The following is a 6,386-nucleotide window of genomic DNA, read 5'->3' as shown; positions in this document are numbered from 1 at the left end:
CTCTCTCTCTCTCTCTCTCTCTCTCTCTCTCTCTCTCTCTCTCTCTCTCTCTCTCTCTCTCTCTCTCTTTCTCTCTCTCTCTCTCTCTATTGGCGAACGAATTTAGGGTAAATATTTGCAACTCACGGGCGACGGTAGACGCGCACCGGTTTGGCTTATGAAACAGAAACGGCGAACGCGCGCGCGGGCTCGTCCGACGTAATTTCGAAATTTCAAAATTACGTGATCGTTAAACTAGCTCGCCGGCTGGGAACAGCCCGATGAAGTTTTCAGCATGCTCGCCCCGATTTAATTGATCCGTCTAAATTTAACATTTGTAACGGGAGAGAATGAACGGGTGAAGTTCGATAATTCGTGGACGAGTGGGTGTCGGCTTTGAGTCGATCTTTCAGCTTGTCAAACTCTGCTCGCGTTGAAATGTAAGTGAACAATGCGATGTGTGGAGGTTTAAAAATAATATATATATATAAAGTAACTATTACTGCAACTGAGTTAAGTTACAGTCACAGATGAAGAGAAAGTAACGAAGTTAAGTTAGAGCTATCGAAAAGAAGTAACTGCAACTGTAACTTCCTTACTTCCCAATCCTGTATATACGTTATATCTTCACTTCGATTTCTTATTATTAGAGGTGTGACATTTTGATGTTATCTTTATACGCAAAATATCGCAAAATGCCCCAGGAACGTTTTTAATGTCATTTCTTTACATTTCGGAGCCCCCGATTTCGTTCTAACACGTTTTTAAAACGCAAAGTTACGCAAAATGACGCAAAATGATCCTCAACGCGCACAATAGCGTCCAAAATAACGTCAAAAATCGCAATTTTCCTTAGTAAAAATTTCTAACGTCAATGTCGTATCCTAAACCAAAGAGTTTTATGCCTAAGACTAGTTTTTGTGTACTTTTTTTTTAGACATGTTACTGCTTTTATAGCCTGAAACTTCGACTTGCTATTATACCAAAATTTTTAACGTCATTGTTTTCTTGACAATACCACGGCATTTTTGCTAATACAGAAAATTTATTGCGTAAAATATTACCTCAGCTGGGTTTTGAACCTGGACCTCTTTGCACGCTAGGCGGGCGTCTCACCAATTCGACCACTGAGACATTTTTCGCAATAAACTTTCTGTATTATTAAAAATGCCAGGTATTGTCAAGAATGCGCCGACGTTGTTAACTACCGCTGGCGACATTGATGAATATTCCGATGAGTTAAAAATATGTAGATCACGTGTAATAATTTATCTCGAAAGTAATCTCTTGCGGCGGCAATTCGCAACAGAATATCTGATTCCGTCGCTGCACATTTACATCGGCGCAATCTGTGCGATTCCCGAGCTGGTAATAATCGGGACCTTGAGCGCACACTCGCAAGGTTGCTACTTTCCGATTTTCACCGGCAATTTGACCGACATTTAATACGCGTGCACCGCGTGCTCGCGGTGCTCCGGACCTCCTCGCGAGGCAACGAAAGTTCTCGGCCCGACCTTAAAATTTTTCCATCGCGTTTTCCCGCGTGCGCGTTAACAGACCGCGGTGAAAGATCGTCTTTAACGGTATTTCGTTCGCGCGCGATCTCGGGACGTCTGGCACGGTCAACCCCGCGGCAATCCGTGACGAATTCGCCCCGCGAGCGGGCAGCGGTATTTCGGGACGACGAATTTTTAGCGGCGGAGACAACATTCGCGGCACATCTCTGCGCTTGATCTCATTCCCGGCGTGTCGTTAACCGTCTTCGCTTTTAATAATAAATTCCCACGATCGATTCGAGCGCGGACACTCGCCCGACGAGAGGCACCGGCAAAAATAAGACGCGCCCCGCGTACATCCATGAGATATTCATAGGACGAAGATCCGCGAATCCGCAAGGTTATAAGATCTACGACCGCTAAAGACAATTACTTCTGAGAATAAATGGGATGTAACGCGACGCTGCGATTATTCCGCAAGATCCGCGCTCGCGCAGCGCCCTGCCATTTCTCCATAATTCTCCGTCCGCGATAATTATTCATGTCAGACGCCAAAGTTGAGACAACTCATCTTGCATAGCTATATTATTTATTACTGTTCGCATTTAGTATTCATGACACGAGCCATAAATAGCGGACACCCTAGAGTCAAGTTAATTCCGATTGTTTGATAATGAATGACGATCGATTAGTTTAAATGAAGCAATCGTTTGTTTTGTCCCAAGTCGAGAGTCCACACCTGTTTGAGGGGGGGGGGGGGATCTGCCAACGGTAGGGACTACGCGCTCGAGATTCGTTATCGCGTTATCGATAGCGTTGATAAGTGGCGTCGCGGCGAAAATCGGGGAAAGCGTGAAGCGCCAAGGCACGCACCGTGCCCTCTCTCGACTCGCGTTTATCTCGAGTAGGAAATAGCCCGCGGTGAGGCAGTGGTTAAATTTAGTGGCGGGACGCGCGTTCGTGAACGCGCCTACGGCCGAAACCATAGTAGAACCGCTCCGTCATTTGTTGCTGCGTCGATGCCTTCTGCGCCATCCGGCATTGTTCTGGGCAGGCCAACGAGAGAAAAGTCATATGCGTGGTAGTGCAGCTTTGACACGCTACCGCACATACAACTACAGTACGTACGCAGGCATACGCCGCTGGATTGCTGCCCAAAGTAATGGCGGAATACCACGTGATCGGGACCGCGAAGGTCAAAGGAGCCAAGAGAGTGGACCTATTTAAATCATGTAATCGTGGGACAATACGGTATTTCCGAGGGGTAAACCGCTGAGGGCATTGTGGTGATTTGCGGCATTACTAGGCATCACTAGGCATCACTAGGCTTTTTTGGGCATTAGGCCTTGCTGGGGCATTATAAACCGCGATATTCGACTAAAGACTATCCTGAATTTTAGAATTTTTCATTTAAGATTAAAATATTCCTTCCTCCATAAGAAATGTGATTGGCGCTATATCGGTCCTATTTTATGATACATTCAAGTGTAATAGCATAGGATCCGGAATTTTTTTCTGTGGGTGCAGAAAGAATTTCTGCTACTGGGACAAAAAATATTCTTGACGAATTTACATTTCTCTCTCACGACCTCGTTTAGTGTAAAAATAAGACAATATCAAAATAAAGTCAATAATTCTTATTCTTCTGTGTCGAATTAAAAAAGATTGACTTACTATGTTGAGACAAGAGTAACTTATATAAATGTAAGTTTATCTCTTGCGTTTAGAATAAATTTTCCTTCCATCTTACAACGCACGAAGTTGGTACCGCGATATTCGACAAAAGACTATTCTGGATTTTAGAATTTTTCATTTAAGATTAAAATATTCCTTTCTCTATGATAAATACGATTGACGCTACATCGATCCTGTTTGATGATCCATTCAAGTGTAATAGCATTGGATCTGGAAATTTTTTCCGTGGGTGTAGAGCAAGGGAACGATATGCACGAATATCTATGCAACGATACATACGAATATTCCGAAAACTTATTGCAAAACGTCGGACAACCTTTCTGACCATGACCGTGTTGCTCGTGACAAAAAAAAATTAAGTCCGACGTTGAAACGAACCGAAGTCTCGCCGGCGATCGGAATGACTAAACGCGAATCGCGCGTTGCGTGTCTTATCGATGAAATCGGCGTTGCGTGTCGCCTCCTCGCAGCGGGGAAAAAAAACACGTTCAGCGCTGCGACGTCGAACGCGACGCAAATATGAGCGATTCATACGTGCGAGGTGTCACGCGGGGGGGCTTCCCCGTATCCAGTGGACGGTTTACGTGCAGAGTGCGCGTCCGCGCCGACGTCATCAAAGTTCGCGCGATTATCTGTGCAATTAAAAGCGCATTAATTGTAAATTCATAAGCGAGTGGAGGATTACGGACGCGCCGACGGTCTTCTCGCGGTAATCGATTACGCGACATGCGTCGTACGCGCGGCGCGGAAGAGCGAGCTCGGCGGTCGCGACATTTCTCGAGCTAACGTTACGATTTCGCGGCGCGATAAGCGATGACGGAGGCAAACAGATCGCCGATCGTGCCGGGCGTATCGCGCCTTCTCGCGGATTATGGATTCCCGAGTTAATCGACCGGCGTAGGACGGGGAAGCGATCGACGATAGTCCGCGCTTTCAATTCTGGCGGTAGTCACCGATTAGTCCCATTCAGGCCGAGCGATTAAAGCACGAATTAATTTGCCGCCGGCTGCCTCTTACATTATCATGAAATTGCTTATCGCCCGTGACGTGCTCGATCGATCGCGCTTGGTCGATACATTTGTGCGTGTACGCGATACGCGGAGATGTTATCGGCGATAACCCGGTCTGATAACGATTGCCGATATTCCAAAATCGCGTCGCGAACGGCTGCCGGCGGCGCGTTTAAACGCGCGCTGGCATTTTATACTCAACGACGTGTCTCGTACAAAGAATCTCCACATTCTCTATTTGTCACTTCCTCCTCGTGTGTTTTCAAAGTCTGTTAATTGTGTTTGCAGATATCTTCAGATCGTGGCTAGATACCTATTTTCCCTTTTACAGACTCTACTCTAGAGATAGCTGCAGGCGAGAGAGAGAGAGAGAAAGGAGAGAGAATGGAAACTAACTTTTCATTAAATGTATGATTTTTCTCTTTCTCCTTACATGATATTTTTTTATTTATAACTTCTGCTGTATACATGTATATTTACGTCAGCTCATTAAGTTTGAAATTCATTTAGATTTTATCGGACTTGATAACGTTTGATTCTTTCGTTACTTTCTACACGTTGCGTTTTCAACATCTTGTATCGCACGTGTAAATGTGGTATATGTGCATATATATATTTTTTCCGTTACGGCGAGTGCTTCAGCCGCGTAAGCCGGTTATAAATGTTTATCGAAATCCGAAGCAGCGACCGGGCGATTAACGAAATTCAGGCGTTTCCCCGACTGTCGTACTTGCAGCTTCGAGGGGGAGCGCGCGGGCTGGCGGCTATTAATACCCGTTAGTAAATTGGCGAGACGTCGCCGTGTGCGCACGCGGGTGTTATTCAACGAGAAATTTGCGAGGTAACTCCCATCCATAAATTGCGGAATCGATCGTCGAACTGCGGCGCGACACGGCGGCTCGCTCGTGCCCGAGAACTCTAATTCGCCAAGTGAAAACTCGACACACTTCGCGGCTGGCAGGGTGTATTTGCTCATCCGCGAGCTCGTACATTTAACCGTTGTTGCGTCCGATGCCATCGCGTTCGAGACCACGTCTGTCTCCGTATTCCGCGACTGCGGATTTGGTGCAGCGTGCTAGGACCTGAGCAGAATGGCTGCCTTGTACTCTCTTAACCCTTTAAAGCATGGTAACCCACGGGGAAACCGCTGACCAAAATCTTGTACACCAATGCCCATTAATGCCCAGTGGGCATTACTTTATCTTATTATTTTATTTTATCTTATTTTATCTTATTTTATCTTATAATGCCCCAGCAAGATCTAATGTCCAAAAATGCCTAGTAATGCCCAGTAATGCTGCAAATCTGTACACCACAATACCCTCAGCGGTTTCCCCTTCGGTGGTAACCCACGTTACCATCTCAACTTCTTTACTTTTTGACCATTTAATTTCTAGTTAACGCATTTAGGTCGGGTTTTTGCAATTTTTTGGGTATCTTAGCAATAAAAGAATATAGAAAAAAAGTTGAGTAGTCTTGAATATTTATTATAAAAGTTTTATAAATAAACAAATATAAAGCAACAGCCATTTTTTCGCAAAAATTCATTATTGACCGAGTTTTTGAGATTATTTCTTGAAAACTTTGTACAAAGGAGTTTCGGGATCGCTCATTACGAATCTAATGTCATATTTTCAAAATTCACAATGGCCGATCTAAAATGGCGGATACAAAGTACGTGAATATTTTAAGTTTTCACATTTTTCAGCATTTTCATGTGATTACGGTATTTAGGAACTCATCACGTCCGCGTCGTTAGCTCTGGGTAGTGCCAAGAATGAGTAAATTCTAAGAAATTATCAAAGTTCAATTTTGCATCTGCCATTTCGCTCGCGCTATTTTTTATATTCTATAAGAATTTTCAACTGGAATTTAGATTCCATGGGTCCTAATGTAAATAATGTTTCTTAGCATAGTTGAATTACAGTTGAATGATGTTATTCTTTTAAGTTTTGAATTCCGCTATTTTGAATTAAGAAAATCTGACAACGGATTCGTAATTACCGACCCCAAAAACCTTTGTATATAAAGTTTTACAAAAAATGGTCCAACAGAAAAATGTATGCTTCAAAAAGTTAAGACAATGTCTTGTGTTTTAAATCTTTGTCTTGAAGTAACGCGCAATAACTGTCTTGTGACTTAAGTATACAAGACAGCCATTCTGCTCAGGCCCTTAGCCTAATATTGCATTAGTCGTACGACAAAT

At 44.0% G+C, this 6,386-nt stretch overlaps 1 protein-coding gene across 3 annotated transcripts in view; it reads left to right on the top strand.

Annotated features, from left to right (window-relative positions):
* The window catches only part of LOC105570381 (protein fem-1 homolog CG6966), a 39,505-nt gene that overhangs the window by 9,739 nt on the left and 23,380 nt on the right, over positions 1 to 6,386 (top strand). Inside the window, exon 1 of one of the 3 annotated variants that reach the window (XM_012027524.1) lies at positions 2,461 to 2,595. The exons of the other annotated variants lie outside the window; for them this stretch is intronic. The gene's annotated coding sequence lies outside the window, so the exon portion shown is untranslated. Of the gene's footprint in view, positions 1 to 2,460; positions 2,596 to 6,386 lie in introns of those variants that run through there. 3 annotated transcript variants of the gene reach the window in all.

Source organism: Vollenhovia emeryi, unplaced genomic scaffold (genome assembly GCF_000949405.1).
Source record: "Vollenhovia emeryi isolate VEMERY1.0 unplaced genomic scaffold, V.emery_V1.0 DF939120.1, whole genome shotgun sequence".
Taxonomy (NCBI): domain Eukaryota; kingdom Metazoa; phylum Arthropoda; class Insecta; order Hymenoptera; family Formicidae; genus Vollenhovia; species Vollenhovia emeryi.
The sequence above is the reverse complement of the archived record's forward strand: the minus strand, read 5'-3'. Positions and strand labels throughout refer to the sequence as shown.